The 15,139-nt window shown below is 40.1% G+C and overlaps 1 long non-coding RNA gene across 1 annotated transcript; it reads right to left on the bottom strand.

Moving 5' to 3' along the window:
* Positions 1–11,311: 11,311 nt before the first annotated feature.
* Positions 11,312–12,345, bottom strand: LOC145162585 (uncharacterized). The gene is made up of 3 exons (XR_013739190.1): positions 12,258–12,345; positions 11,816–11,904; positions 11,312–11,370 (listed from the first exon to the last, which is right to left on the bottom strand). It is a non-coding gene; the product is annotated as an uncharacterized LOC145162585 (long non-coding RNA).
* Positions 12,346–15,139: the final 2,794 nt, after the last annotated feature.

Genomic DNA, 15,139 nt, shown 5'->3' with positions numbered 1-15,139 from the left:
ATCTGAAGTTTGGGCTTAAGTGCTTAAGTCATTAAGCACTTATGAAGTTTCTGGAAAAACGCGACGTACGACCAGTGTAAATCCAGTACGCCCAGCGTACTGGGTCAACCACCCCGATGGTGGTCAACATCAGAATGAGTACGCCGAGCATACGAGAGGAGTACGCCCCGTGTACGTCCTCTGTTGGGCTTTTGACATTTAGGCTTCGGGTTTTGGGCTGTTTATGGACTAGTTGGATTTGGGCCTTTGTTGGACTTTATGAATATGATGTTTTAGGCCAAGTTTTGATAATGGATCTTGGAATTAGGCCCAATTAGGAAGTTGGGCCCAATTTGGTAAATTGGGCCAATAATGGGCTTTGCATAAGGACTTTCAAAGTTATGGACTTGGCATTGGGCTTTGGACCAATAAAGAGAATGGACATGATGGATTGTGTGGGCCCTTAGTCAAGACTGTTATATGGTGTATTGACTTAGCATTTATTATGAGATAGTTCGGGATTTCCATTGAGAGAGTAGTCAGAGGTTCGGTACTTCAACACTACTTGCGAGGTGAATTATCCTTACTATACTCAAGGGTCTAAGGCACCAAGGCCAGCCCTTTGGATGGTTATCTGGATATGTTATGTTAGTATGATCTGTTAGATCGGTATCCTAGTAGATAGGATAGTATTGTGTGTTATGTGATATGATCAGTTAGATTGGTTTGCTTGTCTATAGACTGTTATGTGATTATCTGTTATATGTGCACATGTTTGTTTTGCGGTTGAGGCTTATCTGCTTGGTGTGAAAGCCAATAGACCTGGGCATTCCAACCTGTTGGTTGTGGGCCGTGAGTATTCCATCCCGAGGATGATTGGACTCATAGTATGTGGGCATTCCAACCTGTTGGTTGTGGGCATGGGGTATTCCATCCCGAGCATGATTGGACCCATAGTATGTTGGCATTCCAACCGGATGGTTGAGGGCCTGGGGTATTCCAACCCGATGGTTGACCGCATCCATAGTATGCTTTTTATGATTATATGTGTATTATTGCGGGTATGGGTATTTTGGGGGAACTCACTAAGCTCTCGGGCTTACAGTTTCAGTTTATTGTTTCAGGTATATCAGGGGATCGCGGCAAGGCAAAGGCGTGATCGTACAGCTCCTCACATTTTATGACTTTGTTTCTGGGATACTCTGATATGGAACTATTTTGAAAACAAATTGTAATAACTTAACGGTTTTAATGTTTGAAAAAGTTTTAAATTGGCTTAAATTTTATGGGTGCTACAAGTTGGTATCGGAGCCTTGGTTTGAGTTAATTGGAAGAACACTCGTGTGAATCCAGTCTCAAACTAAGGAAAATGTTTTCAAATGATTTTTAAATGGTTCTCAAAATAAGAAAATGAGGATGCAGAGTGTACGATCAGCCGGAGCCAGTAAGTAGACCCCAAAATACCATGCAGTTGTTTGATTATGTGATATGTTAGAACAACATGCTAGTACTAAGATAGGGATCCTCTGGAATCGTATGATAGAATTGCCTGATCTTTGATGTCTTATCTTATGTAGAGTACCTTATTGATTGCTTATGACTCTTTCGCGTGTGAACTATCTATTGGGTGAATGCTCTAAGTCACATATACATGGGTTAAATGGTCTTAGGGTAAGGGATTTGGCCATGTTGCACAACTCTTGTCTGAGTCCAACCGTTGTAGGATTGAATCTTTTAGTCTAAGATTGTTTAGGCCATGAGGGCATGTGATTGTATTCATGCAATAGTTAACTGGCACCAATGGAGGGTCGTGTGGCAGTTCATAGATGGGTGGGTTGTGCGAGGCCGGGAGGCTAGTTATGAGATATTTAGCATTCCTCTAGGAGTGAGGATTGAGCACTCGCCATGTTATGTATACAGTTAAGGCGTTGTGATGATACTTGAGACAAATATGGGTAGGTGTGGGAAGTAGTATGGGCCCGTACTACTGAAAGCACATGACCCATACGCGTACCAAGGAAGTCACAACCCCTGGGGTTTTAGGTTGGGAGTTGGTTCCCAGATTTTTATGAGGAGTATTTGATACCTTTTCAGTATCTTTTCAGCATGGTGGTTACACGACGATTCGTGACTGGATCCGGGTCAGGTTCAGGAGAGGACGGATAGGAGGCGCCGACAGCGCCCGAGACCATCATCCAGATGAGGCCAGACGAGATGGATGACATGATCCGGGAGATCCTACATGATGACGTTGCTGCTATGTTCCGGGCTCAGTTGCTGGAGATGTTTGGGTCTATCAAGATCGCAATGGTGGAGTATTTCGATGATCACTATGCAAACATTGCTGAGGCGGCTGCCGCAGCAGATTCAACAGCTGTAACGGCGGAAGGGGGATGAGCTAGCGGCCAAGATAGGCCGATATTTTCCGTTGGTCAGATGCAGGAGATGATTCCCGTGGAGGTATCTCAGATTGTGCAAGAATAATTGTTCGGTGTCGTGAACCGGGTCACCACCAGGGTGATCGCCAAACTCGAGGAGCACATTGCGGCCCTGCGAACTGTGAGAGATGTTGATACTGGGATGACTACTGGGGAAGTGCCGGTGGTGGGGTCACAACTAGGGAAGAGGAGGAGGGACTTTCCAGCAGAGGACAAAGAGTTGGAGGCTGCTATCTTGGATACTGGAAGTCAAGAGGGTTAGGAGGTGTGTGGAAAGTATGGGGGACCCACAGATTTGCTTGTCACAAATTCATGTGCTACAAGTGCGGGGAGAAAGGGCATGTACAATGGGATTGCAAGAAGGATCAGATATGCTTTCACTGTCACTAGCCAGGTCATTTCAGGTCCAGCTGTCCTACGTTGAGGGCGGAAGGAATTCAGACTCCAGTGGTGATCGTTCCTGAGGAGGTCAAAGTTGAGTCGCAATGAGCCTCTGGTATGTAATTGGAAACCCCCATTCTGTAATAATATTGTGGTCAAATCGTCGTTGATTGGTAATTATTTTGTCTTGAAATATTGTTAAGTGTGGGTAAGCAGTAATTTCAGGTTAGTTGCCTGTTTTGTCTGATCTATATGTTGCGAAACCTCATGAGTTGTTAGGACATTGAAGATGTCAGGAGAATTTTATTATCAAAGGATTGTAGGTATTTAGAGTTCAGGGTTTCATTAGTGGATGGGAAGTAGATGGTTGATTAATGGATTGGAATTTTATCACCTATGGAGAGGGTGGTACCCTTTCAGTTCTTCCATGATCACCAGAGTAAACAGGCTTGTGACCCAAGGGCAGGTGGTATTTCCAGCCTGGGATCCGTTGGTCGCAAGGGTTGTCAACAGTATTTCAGTGCTGGTAAACGCCAGTGAGTTGATGCGGCATGATTATCTTGCGAGGCATACGCGATTACCATCCCTACCTATTGGAGCTAAGATCCGATTCGCCTTGGATCTTTTGTATCGGGCGGTAAGGATTGATCATGTGATTTATTGCACTTTTGGGATTGGAGACTATGTCTTGGGAATAGTTTGTAGCCCAGGTGGGGTAGAGATTGCTTCAGCTACTGCATTTCAGCTGTGGACGACTGAGCGGGTGAGTGAGGCAGGGTGCGAGACCCTGAATGGTATGATTTCTAGAGCCGAAAGCGGGAGATTTATTTGGAGCACCTTGGCAAGAGGGGTATGATGTGGAAGGTCTACGGACAGGGTCCCATTGGATGGTTATTCAGTATTAACAAGATTCAGTAGTTTCAGTAACCGTTATTGATTGGCGGATGAGAGTGTCAAGGGAAGTAGCTAATTGCTGAGATATTAGTTGGAGCACCTATATCTAGGTCTTCAAGATTTAAGTGTAGGATCATTCAAGTACTAGGGACTGTTGGTTTCCCTAGATTTAGGAAGTGTTCAACTAGCTTTTAGGAGTGTGTGATCACTTGGGATTGGATGGTAATGGAGCACTAGTTGGAAAGAGTTGGTTGTCATCAGATCGATCATTGGAAGGTGGGAAGAACTAGGAATTCTCCAATTCTCACGCATTATGAAGAACTAGTCGAATCTAAGTGGGGGAGAATTGTCCCAGAATGCAGAAGCAGGAACGATTTTGGACTGGGATAAGTTTCGCATTCCCGTCAGGGAGGAAGGCGGCCCAAGTGGCTGTCGAGTTTGCGGTTGTGTTGGTTGGGGGTTCGGCAAAACTCCCCAGCACGAGAAACGCGTCTTTTTGGTGCTTGATAACAGAATTTGAGGAACCAGGTTAGGGTTCTAGTCATGAATATACTTCAGTTCGGGCATCTGGTCGAGTGTGTGCTCGACTCTAAGGGTCTTTGGAATGATAGATTGAGGATGTTGTTTAGCTACCAGGGCTCGACAGTACATTCAGCACGGGTGTGCGGGCTATTTAGCGTATGTGGTAGATATGCGGGTCAATGATCAGACCATGGTTTCCCGAGTGGGTGGGCAATCCACATGAGGCTTAGAGTTAGGCCGAGGTTATAGTCCACGGATTGGATCAGGAGTTCGGAACCCTAAGTGGGGGAGAAGTGGCTATATGGGAAAGGGCACCAGGATCGGTCCAAATTTATACACAACGGACTTAGAGCGGTCCGGATAAACTAGAGGCCTGCGTGGCGTGCCAGTCGGGCCGAAGGCTCGGAGAATGATCCAGACATGCTGAAGACTTTGTATGGGTTTTGTAATTTATATGATCGGGTATTGAGTATATGTTATGCGATTGTTAGTTCTCACCTATAGAATGCTCTTAGGAACTGTCGGTGGTTATGAAGCAGAGCTTGGAAACTCTAGAGTAGCAACTTGTTCTATAAGTGGATAGTGTAGGGTGAGGTTTCAGTACCATGACACTTGTTGGAGTTGTGAAGGACATTGATTAGGCCTTCTTGGGCAATGGAGGAGGTGGGTATCTCCAGGGCGGAGTGTTGTGCAACTGAAGTGACGACAGCGGTGTCGATAGGTTATCGGGAGCAATCCAGTCATGAGCTGAGGGTCGGAGAGGGCATACCAGACTCATGTTGTCGGCTCAAAAGCAATCCAGACCTGTGATGAGGACCATGTAAAGGGTATTCGGTCATAGGCTGTGGGCGTAGAGATTGTGATGGTTATGCCTCTTGTAGGAGCGCGTTCGGAATGGATGTGTTGTTGAGATTCGGGGGAGTTGTACTCAGTTGTGACGAATCAAAGGATTGTGGTTGAGACGCAAGGATAGATATTTGGATCTCAAGTTATGAGTAGACCTGAGTTATGATCATAGAGGTATTCCAATCTAGGGTATTCTATCCTGAGGATGACCGGACCCTATGATTGGTTGGACCTGATATGTTTGGTATTCCAACCCGCGGGTTGATTGGGCCAAACATGTGTGTGATACGAGGGTATTCCATCCTGGGGATGACTGGACCCATCATAGGCATGCCTGGTATTCCAGCCCGAGGCTGATTGGGCCAGGCATGAGTATTTGTGCTTATTAGTAGGTTGATTACGTATGTTATTTCGGGAGCTGAAGGACGCATTATCCTGTCAGCACGAAAAGGGTTCACTTCCGGAAGAGGGAGAGTTTGGTTTCCGATACTTCGGATCATTAGGACTATTGTCAGGATTAGAAAATGGCGTATAGTTTAGACCTTCCAAATAAGCTCAGTCAGATTAGCGGCACTTTTCACGTGTGGCAGCTGCAAAGGCGCATATTGGATGAGTAGGCGGTTGTATCGAAGGGTGATGTTCAGGTCGGAGAGCACTTGAACTATGTAGGGAGACCAATGGCAACATCATAAGGGATCCGAGTAGACTTGGGAGCGGAGTCCAAGATGCGGGAACATTATCCTGAATTGATTGTCGCAGTAGGCTTCGAGGACGAAGCCTAGTTTAAGTGGGGGAGAATTGTAACATCCCAAGATTTGTCATTTATAGTCCTTGGGGTTGGAAGTGTAGAGCCAAGATAAGTATAAGGTCCAAGGTTGCAACCTTGGGTCAAGAAGGAGTATGCTGAGCGTACATAAGAGTACGCTAAGCGTACTAAGGTCCGCCTTAGTACGTTGGGCGTACACTTGTGTACGCTGGGCATACTTATATCAGGATGAAACCCTAATATTTAGGGTTTGGGGACTATATAAGCAACATTATGAGCACCAAACCCTCCCTTACCTCAACCTCCACTGCTTAGAGTTGTTTTCCCCAAACCCTAGCCATTTTCTTGAGCGTGTGAGCTTATTGAGTGTTTCTTGAGTGTTTTAAAAAGAAGGTGTTGCACCAAGGAGTCGGAGGAGAAGATCAAGCTTGTAGATCTGAAGTTGGTTTGTGCCCTAGAAGCTCCAGAAGGTAAAAAGTTTCAAACTTTATGCATATATATTTAGATCTAGCAATTTTGATTTAGAGAACCATTTCTTGTCCCAAAAAGTCCCAAGATGGTGCATGATGTGATTTGGACGAAATGAACTATCCTTCTAGACTCTTGAAGGAGTTTTGAGTGATAAAAATTAGGTCTCAATGGCTTAAGATGTCCCATGCATGGAGTAGGAAGGTCTTAATGGATTAAGACCAAGTATTAAGAACTTTCTGGACGTCCAAAGTGATAAAGTTCGTGACTTTATGGGTCCTAGCCATTAAGCATTTATTAAGTTTTTGGAAAAACGCAACGTAAGCCCAACGTAAATCCAGTACGCCCAGCGTACTGGGTCAACCCCCTCGATGTTGGTCAACATGAGAACGAGTACGCCCAGCGTACCAGAGGAGTACTCCCCGCGTACGTCCTCTGTTGGGCTTTTGACATTTGGGCTTCAGATTTTGGGCTGTTTATGGACTAGTTGGATTTGGGCCTTTGCTGGACTTTATTAATATGATGTTTTGGGCCAAGTTTTGATAATGGATCTTGGAATTAGGCCTAATTAGGAAGTTGGGCCCAATTTGGTAAATTGGGCCAATAATGAGCTTTGCATAAGGACTTTCAAACTTATGGACTTGGCATTTGGCTTTGGCCCAATAAAGAGAATGGACATGATGGATTGTGTGGGACCTTAGTCAAGACTGTTATGTGGTGTATTGACTTGGCATTTATTATGTGATAGTTCGGGATTTCCGGTGAGGCAGCAGTCAGAGGTTCGGTACTTTAGCACTACTTGCGAGGTGAGTTATCCTCACTATACTCAAGGGTCTAAGGCACCAAGGCCGGCCCTTTGGATGGTTATCTGGATATGTTATGCTAGTATGATCTGTTAGATCGGTATCCTAGTATATAGGATAGTATTGTGTGTTATGTGATATGATCAGTTAGATCGGTTTGCTTGTCTATTGACTGTTATGTGATTATCTGTTATATGTGCATATGTTTGTTTGGCGGTTGAGGCTTATCTGTTTTGTGCGAAAGCCTATGGACCTGGGCATTCCAACCTGTTGGTTGTGGGCCGTGAGTATTCCATCCCGAGGATGATTGGACTCATAGTATGTGGGCATTCAAACCTGTTGGTTGTGGGCCTGGGGTATTCCATCCCGAGGATGATTGGACCCATAGTATGTTGGCATTCCAACCGGATGGTTGAGGGCCTGGGGTATTCCAACCCGATGGTTGACTGGACCCATAGTATGTTGTTTATGATTATATATGTATTACTGTGGGTATGGGTATGTTGGGGGAACTCACTAAGCTCTCGGGCTTAAATTTTCAGTTTATTGTTTCAGTTACATCAGGGGATCGCGGCAAGACAAAGGCGTGATCGTACAACTCCTCACATTTTATGACTTTGTTTCTGGGATACTCTGATATGGAACTATTTTAAAAACAAATTGTAATAACTTAACGGTTTTAATGTTTGAAAAAGTTTTAAATTGGCTTAAATTTTATGGGTGTTACACACATCCACAGTCGATACTGATTTTTAAAATCGATGTTATCAGGAAATCGATTGTGGTTTCAGAAACCGTTATATTTGGTTTTGGTTTCATAGATCGGTGGTGGGTTCCTTAGTTTTGATTTTGATTTGATTTTGGAATCGGGATTTCAAAATCGTTTGTAAACTGATATCATAAAAATCAATTGTCGTCCACCCTCATTACGAAAAAAACTCACCGACTACTCTCCATTTTTCTCATCATCGTTCTGGTTGTAACCCCCGACCCAGTTACTAGATTTCAATTTTTATATGGTTTGGTTTTGCGCTTTGATTTCTCATTTTATTGTGGGTTTTGAGCTTTGATTTCAGGTTAATTTTGGTTTGATTTCAGGTTGATTTTGGTTTGATTTCTGGTTGATTTTGGTTTGATTTCATATGTCAAGTTTTCAGCCTTGTCTTCGATTTGATTTTGATTTGGTTCCTGTGGTGGTTGTTGGTGGTGGTTTTCGGTGGTGTGTATCTGGTGGTTGGTGGTTGCTAGAGGTGAGTATGATGCGAGTGGTGGTGATTGTGATTTTGTTGAATCCTTGAACAGGAAGGGTAGATGGGGTCAGATTTGTGGGGAGAGGGGAAGATGGAAGAGAGGATGGTCTTTCTGGGGAGATTGAGGGGATGGTCGGAGTTTGCAACAGATGAGGTGAATCTGAAGAGAAAGAAAAATGGGAAATGGATATGAGGGGGATACAGGTCGCTGGTAAAAGATGGAAGATGGAGGTGTAGGTTAGATCATTTGAACGTGCAAGAGAGGAGAGTAAAAGGAGTGGGTTTGGGTAGTGGGACCCAGATAGTCATTTTTAATAAATGGTTTTTCTAAATAACAAATAATTATAATAAATCTGAAAATATAATTATAAGGGTAAAAATGTCTTTTTATATCTAGTAGGGACCGGAGACGAAACAAAAACATGTAGTAGGGATGGTCCGAGTTAAAAATCTTTCTCAAGGACTAAGTTCCCCCAAACCACAGGGACTGTCCGTGTAATTTACCTTATATATATATATATATATATATATATATATATGTATATATATATATATATATATATATATATATATATATATATATATATATATATATATATGACTTAGGGAATATGTGGCTGTCATGTACCTAATGTTAGATATAGAACCATAAAAAATTACACGATTTTAACAGAATGCAATCAAATCTCTATACCATCTTTCTTGCGTCCTCTCTTAGAGATTATGCTAAGCTTTTTATATATTTTTATGGAATTTTATAAGTTTAATTTTTCACTACAAACCATGTATAAGAATATTTTACCAACTACTTGTAGGTCTCCAAATTGAAATTTAATACAGAAAACTACATTGAAAGATTGAAATTGTTCATTAAAAAACCCACTAAAACTCTTTCTATAAGCCACCATAGAAAAACCGTACAAGTAAACATAAGATAGGTGTTGAATGAAGTTAGGAAACCTACTAGAAATCTAATAAAAATCACATTCGAAATAGATAGATATTTGAAATGAATCACGAAATCAAATATAATATGAGTTCAAAGACAATAGGAAAAAAGTTAACAATGAAAGAAAAATATGTTTTTTTTATCAAAATGAAGTCAATTTTAATAGTTCTATACCTAAGTAATACATGACAACCACATATATTCACTTTTCTTTTATATATATATATATATATATATATATAATATATATATATATATATATATATATAGAGAGAGAGAGAGAGAGAGAGAGAGAGAGAGAGGGGTTAAGTTTTAAAATTGAATAAAAATACTTTTTGTTATTTGTTCCAAGTCTAACGGTCAAAAAAAGCATCGCCCAACACGTCGGTCACAAATGGCTCCTAAGCACTGAGAAATTAAATATCCTTCTACATTTTTTTTCATATTCATCCTTATACCCATGTCAAATATTGACATTTATCAAAATGAATAAAATGAATAATATTTCAATCAAGTTGTCACCTTTTAATATGGATAAAATAATATGATAAAAGAAAATATAAAATGATATTTAATTTGTAATTTTTAGTTGTTATTTATAAAAATATACTTTATAGTTTATACTATAAAAAAATAGGACGGATAAAACAAGTTTATCTAAGTTTATATGAGTTAGATGGGTGGGTTTTAAACTTTTCTACGGACACCTAGGCGGCGATACGTTTCCAACAAGAAAGAACGGTAAATGGGCTAATATCATGGAACTTAAAACAGGTTGGGCTGAGCCTACCACCCGTCCATCCCTGGCCAACTTTACTCTAAAATTTGAAATATATATCATAAAAGAATGCAAAATAAATAAATATTTAAATGCTATTTCATGATGCTACTGATTTTAGTTTCTATAATCTATATGATAAACTACGTTATAACCCGTGGAATACATGGTTTACAAAGAAAAATAACATATCAATTATAAAAATAATAATCATTAATCATAAATTTACAAATATTTTTTTTATAAAGTTTGATGTGTTAACTGTAATTGTATTTATAAAAAAATATATATTAAATAAAAAGGTGTAACATTATGGATTTTCTAAATAATATTTTCCAATAGAAGATATCTAAAATAAGTAATTAATTGGTGATTTAAGTTACATTACGCTCGAAAAGAAGAATCATGGGCCATACATGGTAATCATGTGTTAGGTCATAACTTATACAGATTAAAAAAAAAGGAGCAATACGAAGAAACAAATCAATAAAGCTATAATTTTCTTACATGATCATCGCCATAGATGCTAAACCATATTTTGGAATCCATCCGCCAAGTATTTGATGAAAAGCCGAAAAGATATTTTGTCATTAGAAAACGAAGTTTATCACAACTATATCTATATCCAAGTTTATCACAACTATATCTATATCCAAGCCTAGGCCGGTTTAAGAGAAACATACAAATATACATTCAAGTTAGAGTAGTACTTGGACAATGAATGTAAAATAACACAAAAAAAAAAAAGTTTTCCCTACTGTGTTCAATGTTCTTTAAAAAAGACCAAGTTTGATTAGCACAGGCAACCACATATTACCTATAAAAGTTGGCCAATCGATCCAAAATTTTGATTTTGTTGTTTCTCCAATTAAACTTAAGTCAAGTGGGTCTAACACCAGAGGATGAATCCACCAAGTAGTCTTACATGTACAACAAATGAGCTCAATAAACACTCAATACTTAGGCTTCTTACATTCGTTGAATTTCTGAAGGCTAATCTCCAAAAGGTTCATCAACTCATCAAATTGTCTTGAATAAACTTGAAGAAGTCAACATATAAACCTACGATCATTACTTCCACAAAGCCATTTAAACCAAATGACATCAATTAAAATCAGAATTATTCTCAAAATTGGAAAAATTAGAACCGTTTAGCTTAGTTCAATCTTTGCAATCGAGATCAAAAAATAGTTGGAAACAAATAGATACCTCATTAACAACAGAATCATGTCAAAATACACATGTTATTCTTGTTTAATTGTTCTACATTTTATCGTGTCATCATGAGGAGATAGGCTGTAATATGAATCAAAAAGTATAGGTAAGCATTATGATATAAATATAATCTTTTAAAATCAAAAACTAAAAACAAACCATAAAAAAAATATTGAGGAATAAAACATAGTAGGAATTAAAAAAAAAATACTCAAACACATCAAAAACAAATAATGTTTCTTTCTCTATCGACTGATCAATCATTAGGACAGTAATGACCAATTTACCTTTCCGCTGGTATAGATTGCATTTGAAAGTGAACGTCTTCTAAATGTAATTCCAAATGATAAAAAAAAACGATCTTCTTTTTGCATATTTTTGGGCTATTTCACGAGCCAAATTTCTTACAGAGATGACACCACCAATGATTAAACATTTATTTTCTTGCTTATGGATGTACTTTTTAATTCTTTATGGGTTTTTTAATCAATTAAGATTTAAACGCAGATGGGGAAAAGGTGATTACCTAGCATAATCATGACCCCATGAAGCAATGTCAGCTTCAGAATACAAAAACAATAGGTACTTTAATTTCTCCTGAATAATGGAAGACATCTGTAGCAAAACACAACAAGCAAAACACAAGACAAAAATAAAAGAAACTCTTTGGAAAACGGAAATTACATATCACAAACTAAACTAACCAACAATGATCAATAGGATTTAAATTCATGCTAGAAAAAAATGTAAACTAATATCTGGATATAGCTAGCTATCTTACTCGGTCACCTTCTGCACACATTGTCAAATCTAATACTAAAATTATAAAAAAAACAGGTTAATCAAAAAGGTTGAGAATTTAAATCTAGATGTATGATGCTACAAAATGAAATAGACGTCTTTAAATCTAAAATTGGTCTAGATACGTAAAAGGGGAAGAGTAGAATGGGAAAACCTAAATCTCAAACCTCATTGTGGGAGTCGGGAGTGGGGGGAGATGGCGCTATTGCTTCACAACCTAGACATCACCTTGATTATCAGAGAAGAAGGATAAGGATTAGAGAGGGAAATCAAATTGAGGATAATATTACACGAGGTAAGGAGCAGGAAATCAAATCTACATTGTCCTAATTGTGAGTGTAAACTTACTTGGGTGTGAACCTGCCATGAGTAGCTGTACCACCCTCTTTAGTTGACAAATGAATCCCTCCTTTGTTGACAATAAGAACTCAAATGGCAACTTCGTATGTTCACATAATGAACACAATAAATGGTAGCAGTAGTAATTGTAGGCTTGTTTAAGTATAAATAGAGGCTCTAACCTCAGTTGTAAGACACCACAAAACAGAGAGTGTAGTGTGTAATACTTAGAGTGAGTATTAGAGGGTTGTTTCTTTTTCTTGTAATATTGAGTGTGTAAGCTCTTCTCTTTTGTTCTAGTTCTGAATAAAAGTGTGTTTCAACCCCAACAAGTGGTATCAGAGCTTGGTTAAGCTCCGGGGGAAGCATTCTCTGTTTTTTGGTCGAAATTTTTTTGTCTCAAAAATAATTTCGGAGTACACCGTTGGAAAGGTCTCGTTCTGAGGATTCCGAAAATATATTTTTTTTGAATTTTTTGACCACCGGAAGGCCTCCAAATCACCGGTCAAAGTTGGTCAAATCTGCCGGAAAAGTGGCCGGAAAAACCAGGGTTCGCCGGAGAAGACGGTACTGTAGCAGCACTGTAGCAGTGATATCAGCAGTGACGTCAGCAGCTGACCAAAGTTCTGGAAATTGCAGTTTAGCCCCTGTTCTTCCGGAAAGTGCAATTTAGCCCCTGTTTTTCAGAAAAAATTGCAATTTTGGTCCCATTTTTCAGAAAAATTTCAATTTAGCCCCTGTTTTACTTCTGTAAAAGTTCTGTTTGCCCTTGAACTTCTGAAAAGTTCATATTGGTCCCCGTACTTCAAAAAAAAAAATAAATAAATAAATTCTTACTCGTGTATGCCCAAGTATATGCCAAGAATGACTACACCAACCTCGTCATCTTCTCAAGCCGGAGTTGAAAGTTTTCAAAGGACCGGGAAAGACGGTAACGTTACGTTACACTATCCAATGCTCACGAAGATGAACTACACGGTGTGGGCCATAAAAATGCGAGTGAATTTACAAGCACAAGGAGTATGGGATGTAATTAAAAATGCAGAAACGGACGAACGTAAAGATCGGATGGCTCTTGCGGCTATTTATCAAGCAATTCCAGAGGACGTACTTCTGATGTTAGCTGAGAAGGACACAGCTAAAGAAGCATGGGAAACGCTCAAGATGATGCACATGGGAGCCGATCGGGTCAAGGAGGCTAAAGCTCAAACCTTGAGAAGTGACTTCGAGGTGATCCGGATGAAAGACAGTGAATCGGTAGATGATTTTTCCATGAGATTGAATACTATCGTAACCGGTATTCGATCTCTTGGTGAAAAGATTGAAGAAATTACGGTTGTGAAGAAGTTTTTGCGAGCCGTACCGATACGATTTATACAAATCGTAACATCGATCGAGCAATTCGGAGATTTGAAGAATATGACGGTGGAAGAAGTTGTGGGTCGTCTTAAGACCCATGAAGAGAGACTTCGAAGCTATGGAGAAAAAGAAGAAGGACCTTCTCTATTTCTTACACATGCCGAGTGGGCATCTCGTTCGAAGCAAACTGGCGAGAGAAACTCGTCAAACACTTCAAGAGGACGAGGAGGACATGGTAACCGAGGCCGGGGACGAGGCCGAGGTCGTGGACGTGGCCAAGGAGGTGGTCGCGAGTACAATACAAATCGGAATGACCATAATCCTTCTCGAAAGGATAAAAGTAAAATCAAATGCTTTACTTGTGAACAATTTGGTCATTATGCTTCAGAGTGTCCAAACAAGAATCGAGGTGAGGAGGCAAACCTCACTCAAGCCAACAAAGAAGAGCCTATTTTAATGATGGCAACCTCACAAGAATATGCACACAAAAAAGTGTCTCTAAGAGAGAAGATTTGTGTTAATCTTCTTGCATCAGGAGAAAGTCGAGTCGAGTCTGAGGTATGGTATCTCGACAACGGTGCTAGCAATCACATGTCTGGAGACCGCTCAAAGTTTCGGGAACTAGATGAGCACGTTACGGGCCATGTGAAATTTGGGGATGGTTCGACCGTCGCTATTTTGGGAAATGGGTCGATTTTATTCGATAGCAAAAATGGCGACCAAAGACTCCTTAATGAGGTATATTTCATTCCAAGTCTAAAAAACAATATTATTAGTCTTGGACAAATGACGGAGGAAGGGAGTCGGGTCATAATGGATGGGTCGGATCTAACATTGTTTGACAGAAACAAAACTCTACTTTTGAGAGTTAAACGATCCCCAAACCGGTTATATAAAACTCCTTTAAGGACCGGTAGACTGACTTGTCTTTTAGCAACAAAAGACGAACCAGCTTGGATATGGCATTCTAGACTCGGTCATGTTAACTTTCTCGCCTTAAAGAAGTTGTCCGAAAAGAATATGGCAATCGGAGTCCCAAAGATTGAGCACCCAAACCAAGTATGTGAAGGGTGCGTTCTTTCCAAACAAACCCGAATTCCTTTCCCGGATCATGTAATTTTTCGGGCTCAAAAACCTCTACAACTTGTTCATGCGGACTTATGTGGTCCGATCACACCTACGTCTGTTGGAGGGAGTAAATATTTTCTCCTTTTAGTAGACGATTTTAGCCGGTGGATGTGGGTTTACATGCTATCGGAGAAGTCTCAAGCCTTGAGCGCTTTCAAACGGTTCAAGTTGATGGTTGAAAAGAATTCGGGTTATAAAATAAAGACACTTCGAACGGACCGAG

Source organism: Lactuca virosa, chromosome 3 (genome assembly GCF_052849685.1).
Source record: "Lactuca virosa cultivar CGN04683 chromosome 3, Lactuca_virosa_CGN04683_v6, whole genome shotgun sequence".
Lineage (NCBI taxonomy): Eukaryota > Viridiplantae > Streptophyta > Magnoliopsida > Asterales > Asteraceae > Lactuca > Lactuca virosa.
The sequence above is the reverse complement of the archived record's forward strand: the minus strand, read 5'-3'. Positions and strand labels throughout refer to the sequence as shown.